Raw genomic sequence first — 13,923 nt, 5'->3', positions numbered from 1 at the left:
AATGGAATAATGATACATATTTCCAAATCTGCCACATGAATGTGCCACCATAAATATAACTCTGTTCTTTGCAAATAAAAGGTTTGCTCAGTCACAAGAACCAAATCAATTAATTGTAAAATAACACCAAGCCACTTAAAGACTAATAAAAAATTCCATTCCCGGGAAGTTTTTCTCTACCTTTGGCTGTCTGTCATACTACAGAGAGTGCTTCTATATAATTGACTTATTTTTTTATAAATCAAGGCAATTTATAAATTGAGGTAATCTTTTATAAATCAAGGTATAGGCTTATTTGTATTCCATCTACTTCCAAAAAGCAAATGAGTGAATGTACCATGAAAATATAATAAATAAGTTTAGATAACATTAACAAAACATGAAGGCAGTTTATAAAGGAGAAGAAAAGGGAACATATCAGGACATTTTGATAGCAGAATTATGCAACAAATTAACCAAGCACAAATTATTTCTGAGTTGTATGACAGTGGAATGTTATCATGAAGTCTTGGGCTCCATTTTAAAAATGCTTAAGAATGACTATTTATCAAAATTTTAGAATTTCATCTACATGTTAATCATTTATATTTAATTCACAGAGATTTCAGTTTCACGTAATAAGATGCCCAGTGCCAGGACAAAGGCACTTATTTGTGAAGTTTCTGGCATTTTGTACAGTGAAGACTCAAAAGAGATAAATATGCTGTGGGGAAGGCCAAGGCTTTGCAGTCAGACTACTGGGTTAGACATCAGTTTGTCCTCCTTAACCTCTATGACTTTGAAAAGTTCTCTCTATGCCTGTGTTTCCTTACTTGAAAAGATCCTCAGAAAGCCTACTTCATGCATGCTAAGTCACTTCAGTCATGTCTAACTCATTGCCACCCTATGAATTGGAGCCTTCCAGGCTCCTCTGTCCATGGGATTCTCCAGGCAAGAATACTGGAGTGGGTTGCCATGCCTGTCTCCATGGGATCTTCCTGACCCAGAGACTGAACCCACATCTCTTATGTCTTCTGTGTTGGCAGATGGATTCTTTACCACTAGTGCCACCTGGGAAGCCCACATCATAGTGTTTTCTTAAATACTAAATGACTCAATACATGTCAAGTCCTTAGAGCAGCCCTTGCTCATAGTTACTATTTAATTTCAATGTTTGCTGGTTTTAAACTCAAGTTATAGAACCATGAGATCAGTTTCTTTTGGAAAAGTCCTCAACATAAGTACCTCAGTAAAAAATAAATACTGATTACCCATGTGATGTTCCAAGAAAAAGCTGAGGGGTCATTTTTAATCAAGATGCAGGTGTAAGAGGCTAGCTATTATGTGTTCACAATATATGATGCATGTACTGTTTTGATTAAAATTTAGAAAAAGGAGACAATCTTTCTACCATAAAAAGAGTAAGAATATGTCAGTATACATGGGGAGTAGTAAGGAATCAGAGTGTATAAGGTTCCTAAGTTCTTTCTGTTCCTGCATATGCAGTGTTTTTTGTTTTTGTTTCTTTAAATTTGTATAGTTGAAGCTGTATCTATGGGAAAATGTACTATGGACTGGTGATTGCCTTATTTGGACCATAATGTCTATTATTAGCTGTTATCCTAGGAAACCAAAATATTATAGCTAACTTCAGTTCAGTTCAATTCAGTTCAGTCAGTTAGTTGTGTCCAGCTCTTTGCGACCCCATGAATCACAGCGTGCCAGGCCTCCCTGTCCATCACTAACTCCCGGAGTTCACCCAGACTCACATCCTTCAAGTCAGTGATGCCATCCAGCCATCTCATCCTCTGTCTTCCCCTTTCCCCTTGCCCCCAATCCCTCCCAGCATCAGAGTCTTTCCAATGAGTCAACTCTTCGCATGAGGTGGCCAAAGTACTGGAGTTTCAGCTTTAGCATCATTCCTTCCAAATAAATCCCAGAGCTGATCTTCAGAATGGACTAGTTGGATCTCCTTGTAGCTAACTTAAGAGAGTGCATATCATGTAAGAACCTGAACCTTCTCTCAGGGGAGTTGCCATAGCAGTAGTATACAGTATATTGTTCTGAACCAGTGGAGCTAACCCTCAGATGCATATTTGAATCATTTCAGTAAATTTAAAAATTTTAACATCTCCCAAGAATTTAATAAATCATATACTTGACCCCACTCACCATAATTTGGATTTAATTCATCTAACTTTGAATGGGGTTATTGGTACTTTCAAAGGCAGGATGCAATCAGGGTGACTACTTTCCTGGATGCCTCAGACTGGCAAGGGGAGTGGTAGTAAAAACTGTGTTGAAATGGGATCTTTCCACTTTTCACTTTCAGCAATGGAAATCTATACTTATAACTTTGGACTGAGTGAGAAAATATCAGAAATCCTTAGAAATATTTATTATCTGGTAAAAATAATCCCCAAGAGGATAATTCTCAAGACAGTGCCAATTAAATGATACAGTAACTTATTCAGTATTTCAAAGTTATTCAGCAGTAAGTGTTAGGCACATACATCTATATAATTTTGTATGCAATTGTACTATTATATTTTTGAGTTATCAAAATAATGACTCAAAATTATATATATATATATATATATACACACACACACACATATACACACACATATTTATACATTACACATGTGTATGAAAGTCATTCAGTCTTGTCTGACTATTTCCAACCCCATGGAATTTGCTGTGCCAGAATACTGGAGTGGGTAGCCATTCCCTTCTCCAGGGGATCTTCCCAACCCAGGGATCAAGCCCAGAAATACACGAGCTGTTCTAAGTTCCTTCACTTTTACATCAATATACAAGCTCCAGGCTGGATGCAAAGGAGAAGCTTGTAACATGCACTATGAGCCACCAAGGAAGCTCACAACATTACATATATGGTTAAAATCAGAGATACTACAATAACTTGATTTATCCCAGAATGCTTTTAAATTGATTGGAAAATATTCCCAGGTGGCACAGTGGTAAAGAATCTGCCTGCTAGTGTAGGAGAGTCAAGAGACACAGGTTCAGTTCCTGGGTTGGGAAAATTCCCCGGAGGAGAATTCCCCTGGAGGAAAATCTCTAATCTGGAGAATCCCATGGACAGAGGAGCCTGGAAGGCTACAGTCCATGGGGTCACAAAGAGTCAGACATGACTGAGTGACCTATCACAAACACACATGTAATTTTTACTGTGAAAGGCAATACAAAATAAAATAACATTTCTTGGCTAATGATGGTAAATCTCCAATGGTAAGGAATAGAATATTTTATAAAACTGGAAAGATCATTACATCAAATTGACCTTTATATAATTGAAGGATTTGGATATATATCTAAATTCAAAGAGCTTTTGGAATAGAAAGGATGCACTGATTTTTTCTCTTATAAAATAAGTAGGCTTAAGTTGGAACTGAATGTTAAAGCCATGTTACACAAGTTTTACCAAAGGGAAAGGATCATTCATAAATTGGCAAAGGAAGAATTCTCCCAAAATAGACATTTAAGAATATTATTTATATTGAAATTCTAACCACCAGAAAAATCACTCTTAAGTGGAAAATATAAATTAAGGTTTAGTGTGGATTTTCATAGAAAAAGAACTAAAAAGCTTCAATATATAGTTTGTGAAATTGGTACATATATGTCTTTTACTATGTGTTTACCATTTACAGTCAATTTAGTTTTGGGTTCAGTCTTCAATTATTCAAAGAACACTTAATAAATAATACATAAACAATAGAAGTTTAATTTTCTGAAATTTTATCTAGTCATTTCTTATAGTAATTTCCAACTCTTAGCTCTGTAATTCTATATAAATTGTTCTTAGTAAATTTAAATCAGAAACAATTGTAAGAGAAAAATTGTAAGAGGTATAATATGTTTGAACTCTGTTTAAAAGTGAAAGTGAAGTCGCTCAGTCATGTCCAACACTTCGCAACCCCATGGACTGTAGCCTACAAGTGTCCTCCGTCCATGGGATTTTCCAGGCAAGAATATTGTGGTGGGTTGCCATTCCCTTCTCCAGGGGATCTTTCTGACTCAGGGATTGAACCCTGGTCTCCCACATTGTAGGCAGAACCTTTTACCATCTGAGCCACCAGGGAAGTCCTTTGAACTTTGTTTAATGTGATGCAACAAGTGTGTGTTTCTTGATTTCCTCTCAATAAGTTTTTCAGTGGTGTTTTACTATTAGGTTACTTGAAAAATATCACTGGGTTTTATCTTGCATCCCCTTTAGAATTTTAAACCTACTGTCTCCTCTTATGTTGTCTAATCTGTGTGGCATCATTATGCAGTCAGGGTAGAGGTGAGGCCTACAGTCTCCTAGAGGCAACCAGTGAGTGCAGTCTATTCACACCAAATTGTTCCTTTAAGTTCTTATTTTTAAATTGCCTTGGTTAGTTAACAATCTTTGAGCTATATAATTACACTGTGCTAATATAAAATCCAACAGACTGTATACTCTCCATAAATTTATGTGTGTGCATGCTCAGTCACTCAGTCGTGTCTGATTCTTTGTGACCCTATGGACCATCAGTTCAGTTCAGTCACTCAGTCGTGTCCAACTCTTTGCGACCCCATGAATCGCAGCACTCCAGGCCTCCCTATTCATCACCATCTCCCAGAGTTCACTCAGACTCACATCCATCAAGTCCGTGATGCCATCCAGCCATCTCATCCTCAGTCGTCCCCTTCTCCTCCTGTCCCCAATCCCTCCCAGCATCAGTGTCTTTTCCAATGAGTCAATAGCCAAACAGTTTCTTCTGTCCATGGGATTCTCTAGGCAACAAGGCTAGAGTGGGTTGCCATTTCCTTCTCCAGGGGATTTTTCATACCTAGGGACAGAACCTGTTTTCCTGAAAGTCCCCAGCATTGCAGCTGGATTCTTTACACCTGAGCCACCAGGGAAGCCCTTGTAAATTTATGCTTTGGGGGCAAAAGTCATGTAAAAACTCTTGAAACAAGAAAAAATGATCCTCAGAAACATTTACCTTTTATATGTGTTTCAAAGTTTTACTATTTATGACTATTTTTTTTTAGCTACTGCTGCTGCTGCTGCTGCTGCTAAGTCACTTCAGTCGTGTCCGACTCTGTGCGACTCCATAAATAGCAGCCCACCAGGCTCCACCATCCATGGGATTCTCCAGGCAAGAACACTGGATTGGGTTGCCATTTCCTTCTCCAATGCATGAAAGTGAAAACTGAAAGTGAAGTCGCTCAGTCATACCCAACTCTTAGCGACCCCATGGATTGCAGCAAAATTCAGAATATACTGGGAAATTATAGCCTAAAATGAAATAAAATTTACATAATTATGTGACAGAATGTATTATATCAAGTAGATATCTTAGAAATGGAGGGAAAACAATATTTCTGTTGAGCAAACATGAATAGAAAATTTTGTAAATGTGAAGGAAAGAGAGAATACCTGAAGACTGATGGTCAGACAATATATAAGCTTAACAGTCTCTAACTCTCCATCTCTGATGTCAGGAAATAGGTACTCAAAATCAGACTTTGAGTAGAGGTTTCAATTGCACTTATCTCGCATGCTAGTGAAGTAATGCTCAAAATTCTCCAAGCCAGGCTTCAGCAATACGTAAACGATGAACTTCCAGATGTTCAAGCTGGCTTTAGAAAAGGCAGAGGAACCAGAGATCAAATTGCCAATATCCCCTGGATCATCAAAAAAGCAAGAGAGTTCCAGAAAAACATATACTTCTGCTTTATTGACTATGCCAAAGCCTTTGACTGTGTGTATCATGAAAAACTGTGGAAAATTCTGAAAGAGAGGGAAATACCAGACCACCTAACCTACCTCTTGAGAAACCTATATGCAGATCTGGAAGCAATAATTAGAACTGGACATAGAACAACAGACTGGTTCCAAGTAGGAAAAGGAGTACATCAAGGCTGTATATTGTCACCCTGCTTATTTAACTTATATGCAGAGTACGTCATGAGAAACACTGAGCTGGAAGAAGCACATGCTGGAATCAAGATTGCCAGGAGAAATATCAATAACCTTAGATATGCAGATGACATCACCCTTATGGCAGAAAGTGAAGAACTATAAAGCCTCTTGAAAGTGAAAGAGGAGAGTGAAAAAGTTGGCTTAAAGCTCAACATTCAGAAAACAAAGATCATGGCATCTGGTCCCATCACTTCATGGCAAATAGATGGGGAAACAGTGGAAACAGTGTCAGACTTTATTTTGGGAGGCTCCAAACTCACTGCAGATGGTGACTGCAGCCATGAAATTAAAAGATGCTTATTCCTTGGAAGAAAAGTTATGACCAACCTAGGTAGAATATTCAAAAGCAGAGCCAACAAAGGTCCAAGTCAAGGCTATGGTTTGTAGTCATGTATGGATGTGAGAGTTGGACTGTGAAGAAAGCTGAACACAGAAGAATTGATGCTTTTGAACTGTGGTGTTGGAGAAGACTTTTGAGAGTCCCTTGACTGCAAGGAGATCCAACCAGTCCATTCTAAAGGAGATCAGCCCTCGGTGTTCTTTGGAAGGAATGATGCTATAGCTGAAACTTTGACCACCTCATGCGAAGAGTTGACTCATTGGAAAAGACTCTGATGCTAGGAGGGATTGGGGACAGGAGGAGAAGGGACGACAGAGGATGAGATGGCTGGATGGCATCACCAAATCGATGGACGTGACTTTGAGTGAATTCCGGGAGTTGGTGATGGACTGGGAGGCCTGGCGTGCTGCAATTCATGGGGTCGCATAGAGTCAGACACGACTGAGCAACTGAACTGAACTGAACTGAGAGGTTTCACGCATTGGAGAAGGAATTGGCAACCCACTCCAGTGTTCTTGCCTGGAGAATCCTAGAGATGAGGGAGCCTGGTGGGCTGTCGTCTATGGTGTCACACAGAGTCGGGCATGACTAAAGTGTCTTAGCAGCAGCAGAGATTTCCTTCAGGCACCTCTACTATTTCCTGACAGAGAAGGAGGAAATCTTGAAGACACCTTGAAAGTGAAAGTGAAATCGCTCAGTTGTGTCTGACTCTTTGCAACCCCATGGAATGTAACCCACCAGGCTCCTCCCTCCATGGGATACTCCAAACAAGATTACTGGAGTGGGCTGCCATCTCCTTCTCCAGGGGATCTTCCCGACCCAGGGGTCGAACCCGTGTCTCCCGCATTCCAGGCAGACGCTTCAACCTCTGAGCCACCAGGGAAACCTACCTTGCTGTAACTCAGTACTCAATATTTTATTAATGCACCCTTAACTTTTCACTGTCATCCTCCCCTTGACTCTAGAACCTTTTGTTCTGCATCCCCTAAGAACTGAGATGACCACTGAACTGATTTACCTGCGCTTTGCCCCTTTTGCTATTGGGGGAAGAGTGAAGGTTCGGAACAGGGAACTCAGTGCTTCCTCCAGTTTTAGACTGATACATATACCATCACAGTAAGTGATTAAAGGTTTGTCTACTCTGACACTTGACGACTCTGCTTTCTCACTCTACCAGATTAGTAGAGCTCGTGACACATCCTTGAGAAAGATATGAATCTTGCACCAAAAACATGAAAGAAATGCCAAGGTCACATCTATTTTCCTGATTTGTATATTATTCTAATTTTAAAATATTGGCAACACTGTTAATTTTTAAAGTTGCTGAGGAAGCTGGAAAATATAAAGCATTCTACTAGTAGTTAATTTTTATCAGTAACTCAGATAGCATAATATTAGAGTCATTGAAATTACTAAGTAATGAGGAATTCTTACCTTCTGTCTTCAGTTTTGTTTTCCATAGCCCTGATCTCTGATAGCAAATTATAATTTTACCAGCACAATTGAGCAAAGTGGAACTAAGTGAAAAAAAAAAAAGTCAAACTTTCTAATAAATATGAATACTTTTTGTAATTATAGGAAATAGTTACTTGGTTCTAAAAAAAAATCTCCATTTCTCTAAAATGTTAACTCCTTAATTTATGTGCCATCATATATTTCTATAGTGACAAGAAAAATTAAAACAGGCAAGAGAAGGGTAAATTTCAATTCTCCAAGCTGTATAGAAAGTTATTATATCATTTAATTACTACTGTAAAATGATTTCCAAGTAGACTGAAAATTTTTATTTTTAATATTAATATCAATTCTACATATACCTGCTCTGACTGCTGAAGAAATGTTCTTTACTTCTTTCTTTATTCAATTTCCTTTTGGTAATACTTCTTAGGCACAGAACCTGAGCACTGTTCATCATGTCATTCACATTTACTTTTCTCCTGACAGTACAAATATATTTCCTCAAATCTAACAACTTGTCATTCCCAAGAAGCAATTTCCAAGCCAAATGCAGCTTCTTCATACTGTTGATTTTAGAATTCATAACTGTGGCAGATTCTTTTTTAAATTTCTCTCTCTCTTCTCAATTAGGATTTTTAGGTCTCCAAGGATGTTCCTTAATGAAAAAATTATAATAAAGCATGTATAAAACACATTTTTCTCTTCTCTCTGTAAAAAAAAAAAAAAAAAGTTATATATTTTTCTTAGATCCTGCCGTTCTAGAGATATCAATGTCAGCCACCAAGTACTTTTTTCTACCAAGTACTTTTTTCAGCTACCAAATACACTTTTTCAAGTGTGGTTCTGCTTCCACACTTGTAGGAAAACCAGTTTCTTTAAATAGCCCTTGTCCTTTGACTGACTAGATAGTTTTGTCAGTCTAGAGGGATTTTTCTCCTATAATGAATCTTCTGACACATACGACTGCTATTTTACTATTCTATTGCTCCACTGAGGTATGAAGGCGATTTCTACTGATACTAAAACTAGAGGTGATATTGAGGTCCCCTGAAGTGACCCATGAATTGATGCTGTGACTGTCTATTATCTAGTGCAAATTTGTGAATCCAAAATTTAAAAGATTGGGTTTTACAGTAAGAGTGTTAATGTCCAGTGATGACGAAGTCAAAGGTAGCTGTAATCACAGCAAGTGTTGAAACTTCTGTTGTTAATGCATTGATGACTATCACACTGAAAGTACTGCCATCCTGGTTCCACTCTTCATACCATGGCCAATCTTGCTCACATCTTGCACTGTGGGTCACACAGACATTTTATAGTAATGTTTTTTTAAATTTTATCATTATTATTTGCAGTTTCAGGAAATGGCAACCCACTCCAGTACTCTTGCCTGGAGAATCCCAGGGACAGAGGAGCCTGGTTGGCTGCCGTCTATGGGGTCGGGCAGAGTCAGACACCACTGAAGCAACTTAGCAGCAACGTTGTATTTCCTCCTACCCTATTTGGGTGTAAATATACATGGTCAGAGCCAATATACATTCTAAAGATCAGACAGTTACTGCTCTTAGAATATTTACAATCCTCCAAAGTTTGTGTAATTTTTTAAAACATGTTTAAGATTCTTCCTATCAGTGCCTTTGTAACAGAAAAATAAAGCCCAGTCAGTCATTCATCCCATAAACATTCTGCTTGTTACAATGAATGTAATTTGGACAAAGCTGAGAACTTTGTTCTATAATGTGTATAGATTATTCCATAACCTAGAACCTATCCCTGACACACATATCAAACTGTATTAATTTTCTGAACAGAGTTTTGTTTCATGGAATTTTGATTCTGGGATTAATAAGACCTCAAATTTCATGAAAAGATGACAAAATTAATATTGGAAGATAATTTGCTGTTATAAACTCCAAAAAAGATTATCCTGAAATTTATTTTATTAAATATATCCATTTATGTTTATAAATTGGTCACTTAACCCTTATAGGAGAAGATTATCATATTAATACTCATCAAGTATATTATTATGGAATTCTGTTGTCATCTGTGGTTGACTTTGCACAATATGACCCCAGTGAGGTTCTCTGGGTATGCACATTTTGAAAAAAAAAAAAAACAGTGAAAGAAAGAGATAAAGAATCCAGCTAATGCTAAAGTGAAAATCAGGTAAGAACTGCTACTCCAAATTAAGAACTAAAATTAGGAACTCCTATAAGTGCCCCTTTTCACCACCAGCAATGTAATCAGTTTTTCCCCAGATTCAGAATAGTCCTTTTCCTAGATAGGAATTAGGCAGTTACTATTCCTAGTAGCTCAATGATTTCTATTTTCACCTGTGACTGAATTCCAAACTAACCCACCTCCCCCTAGGGGCTGGATTTTTTTTTTTTTCTTTTTTTTTTTACCCTGAACCTCAGCTCCCCAGACAAAGGAGACGCTCCTATGCATCATGGACTGCCTACCTCATTCACTACACTTACCTGGATTTCCACAGACTTGGATTTTCCCCTGCTGTGATGATTACCACTGATGATTACCATTTTTTCAAGCTAACTACCATTTATAGTTAGCTTGAAGTGTAGCTAACTACCTTGTGAGCAACTTTTCTCATTTTATACCATGACTACACTTATTTTAATGATTTTTTATTTTGGTTTATTTTTTAAACTTACCTCTGGTCTTTCTCTCAAGGAAGGATATCAATCTATACCTATCAAACCATATGTTCTCCCAAATGTCTGCTTGCACCTTTCATGACCAGCATCCACATCACAATCTAGTCACCAAATTCATGTATGAGAAAAACAAGAAGAGGCATTTCCGGGAGGGCAGCCAAGATATCACATTTGAACACCATAAACTGTCTCTAAGAAATGTTACCAAAACATATCCTATGTATCACTTTTAAAGATGATCTGACTTCTCCAGGAAAGAAATACTACCCATGAATAGTTCAATCAATTGTAACTGATAGATTCTTTCATCAGCTACCAACTGATTTAAATTTGTTTCTCTTTGAATTTGCCATCACCTCTTTATCATTTGTAGGATGGCCTTGAAAAATCTTGTGATTTCTTTGAGCCTCAATTTATCATCTATTCTATAAGGATAATGGTAAATATTCTAAAGGTACCCTGTGAGGATATCAGCATCCATAATTTTACATTCCATGGAACCATGGCACTTTCCAAAACCTAAAGGGACTTGCATAGGGGTTTTTACAGTCTTCTAAATAAAAATGAAAGCACACTCCACAACTCTCATGTACTATCATAAAATAAAAACAAAATCATTTTAACAGCAAGAAATGATATCAACTTGGAACAAAAATAAAATCTTATAAGTTTAAAACATACTTATTCAAAAAGCTAATTTGCATAATGTTTTTTTTTTTAATTTCACTTTGGACTTTTGAATATTTTGTCATGAATTGAGCAGTATGCATGAAGCACAATGTAAACTACAGTGCAGGTGTTCAAACCTAATTATTTCTCCTTTCTAATGATTCAATTATCTACACGATTTCAGGAGAAAAATTATTTTACTTTGGAAAAGGTTGTAATTCCTCAACTCACTCTTTAGAGAAAGACAAATATAAACACATTTTTATTGTTATTACATTTTCTATATCACATTATGAGACTCAAGGGTGAGTTTTTAATTAATATTCACACAGTTTCCTCATAAACTTTTGATTTGGGAAAATGCAACTTATTTGTGAATCTGTATAAGGTGTATTACAAGGAAAAACAATAAAGGTGGAAATCATGATACCAATGAGCCTTCTATGAAACTTTGAAATTTGGTGATTATTATTCTTGAGTGAAAATATTAACTATGAAAACTATGTAATGATATTTGACTATAATTTTGAGTCATACACAGAATTTGAATATAATGAACATAATTCTGATATATTGCTTAAATAAAAGCACATTAAATCCTTAAAGGAATGGCTTTCTTGATTATATTAGCACTGCCTATTAGCTTCTTATTGGATAATCATCATTTTTGTAGCAAATGTTTATATTTACAAGAGGTAACCAACTGCTCAGTGTTATAATTCAAAAATGCAGTCTTATTTTCAACAAAGAAAAAGAAAAACACTACATTTCCTAAAAGACTGGTCCTTTGAGTAATATTGTAATGTACTTCCTTTGATTTATTTTTGCCCCTAGTTGTCAATTAGCTGAGGAGAAACTGTCATTCATTGCAGCATCTTAAATTTTATGCCCAGAGGTTTTCTAGTATGTCATCTGTCAAAATGTCAACAGAAAAGACATTTTTTGCTAACTTTCAAACTATTTCTCAGAAGTACTATTTTGTTATCTGGTATACATTTAAAGTAGGTTTCCCTCGATTAATTTTAAAAGCCATGAAAACATCAAAAATCAACACAAAGAAAAAAGAAAAGAGATTTTCAGAATAGGCCTTTCTTTTGTTTATCAGTAAAACATTATATTTAAGCAATCAAAGGGAATTAACGAAAGAAGACACAATTAAGAGGAAAGATATCCTGTGTTCATGGATTGGAAGAATTATCCATTCTACAAACTACTAATCTACAGATTCAGTGCAATCCTACTATAATTCCAATGGCATTTTTCAACTATATGATAGTACAGAAAAAGAAAAACTACAGAGATAGTATAAAGATCAAAGATTGTCAGGAATTAGGAAGAGAAAGGTGAATAGGCAGAATATAGAGGACTGTAGGACAAGGAAATATTCTGTATGCTACTATAATGTCAGACACATGCTATTTCCAAACCCTTACAGTATACAATATTAAGAGTGATCCCTCATATAAACTATGAACTTTGTGGATGATGTGTCAATATAGATTCATCAGTTATAATAAATGTACCACTGTGGTGCAAAATGTTGATAGAAAGGGAGTAGTGTATGTACAGGAGAAGGGGAAATATTTGTATCTTCCAGTCAATTTGGCTGTGTACCCAAAACTGCTCTAAAAAGTATATTTTTAAAAATTCATAATGATGCCATCCTATTGTCTTAGTATTTAGTTGCTGGAGACTACCATTAACCCCAAAGAACATTTTAGATGTTAATGAATCCCTGAGTAAAATTAACCATAAGACCTTTGTAGATAATTGAGAAACCAGGAGTATAAAATATTTGCTAAAAATGACAGAAGTTGTATTTGCTCAAAAGGTTCTGTGGCCTCTATTTTTTTCTTTCTTAAATAACCCAGGGCATATCTTTAAATTTAACTATTATGGTGTGAACAGAAAATGTGTTTTCTAAGAGTAATTTTGGCTTTTATTTCTATAGTGTCTGGAAGTAACAGTTAGAGTTAGAACTGAACGTGGAACAACAGACTGGTTCCAAATAGGAGAAGGAGTATGTCAAGGCTGTATATTTTCACCCTGCTTTTTTAACTTATATGCAGAGTGCATCATGAGAAACACTGGGCTGGAAGAAGCACAAGCTGGAATCAAGATTGCTGGGAGAAATATCAATAACCTCAGATATGCAGATAACACCACCCTTATGGCAGGAAGTGAAGAGGAATTAAAAAGCCTCTTGATGAAAGTGAAAGTGGAGAGTGAAAAAGTTGGCTTAAAGCTCAACATTCACAAAACGAAGATCATGGCATCTGGTCCCATCACTTCATGGGAAATAGATGGGGAAACAGTGGAAACAGTGTTAGACTTTTTTGGGGGGGGCCTCTAAAATCACTGCAGATGGTGATTGCAGATATGAAATTAAAAGACGTTTACTCCTTGGAAGGAAAGTTACGACCAACCTAGATAGCATACTCAAAAGCAGAGACATTACTTTGCCAACAAAGGTCTGTCTAGTTAAGGCTATGGTTTTTCCTGTGATCATGTGTGGATGCGAGAGTTGGACTATGAAGAAAGCTGAGCACCGAAGAATTGATGCTTTTGAACTGTGGTGTTGGAGAAGATTCTTGAGAGTCCCTCGGACTGCAAGGAGATCCAACCAGTCCATTCTAAAGGACATCAGTCCTGGTTTTTCTTTGGAAGGACTGATGCTAAAGCTGAAACTCCAGTACTTTGGCCACCTCATGCAAAGAGTTGACTCATTGGAAAAGACTCTGATGCTGGGAGGGATTGGGGACAGGAAGAGAAGGGGACGACAGAGGATGAGATGGCTGGATGGTATCACCGACTCGATGGAC

Source organism: Budorcas taxicolor, chromosome 1 (assembly GCF_023091745.1).
Source record: "Budorcas taxicolor isolate Tak-1 chromosome 1, Takin1.1, whole genome shotgun sequence".
Lineage (NCBI taxonomy): Eukaryota > Metazoa > Chordata > Mammalia > Artiodactyla > Bovidae > Budorcas > Budorcas taxicolor.
Note: the sequence above shows the minus strand (reverse complement) of the source record.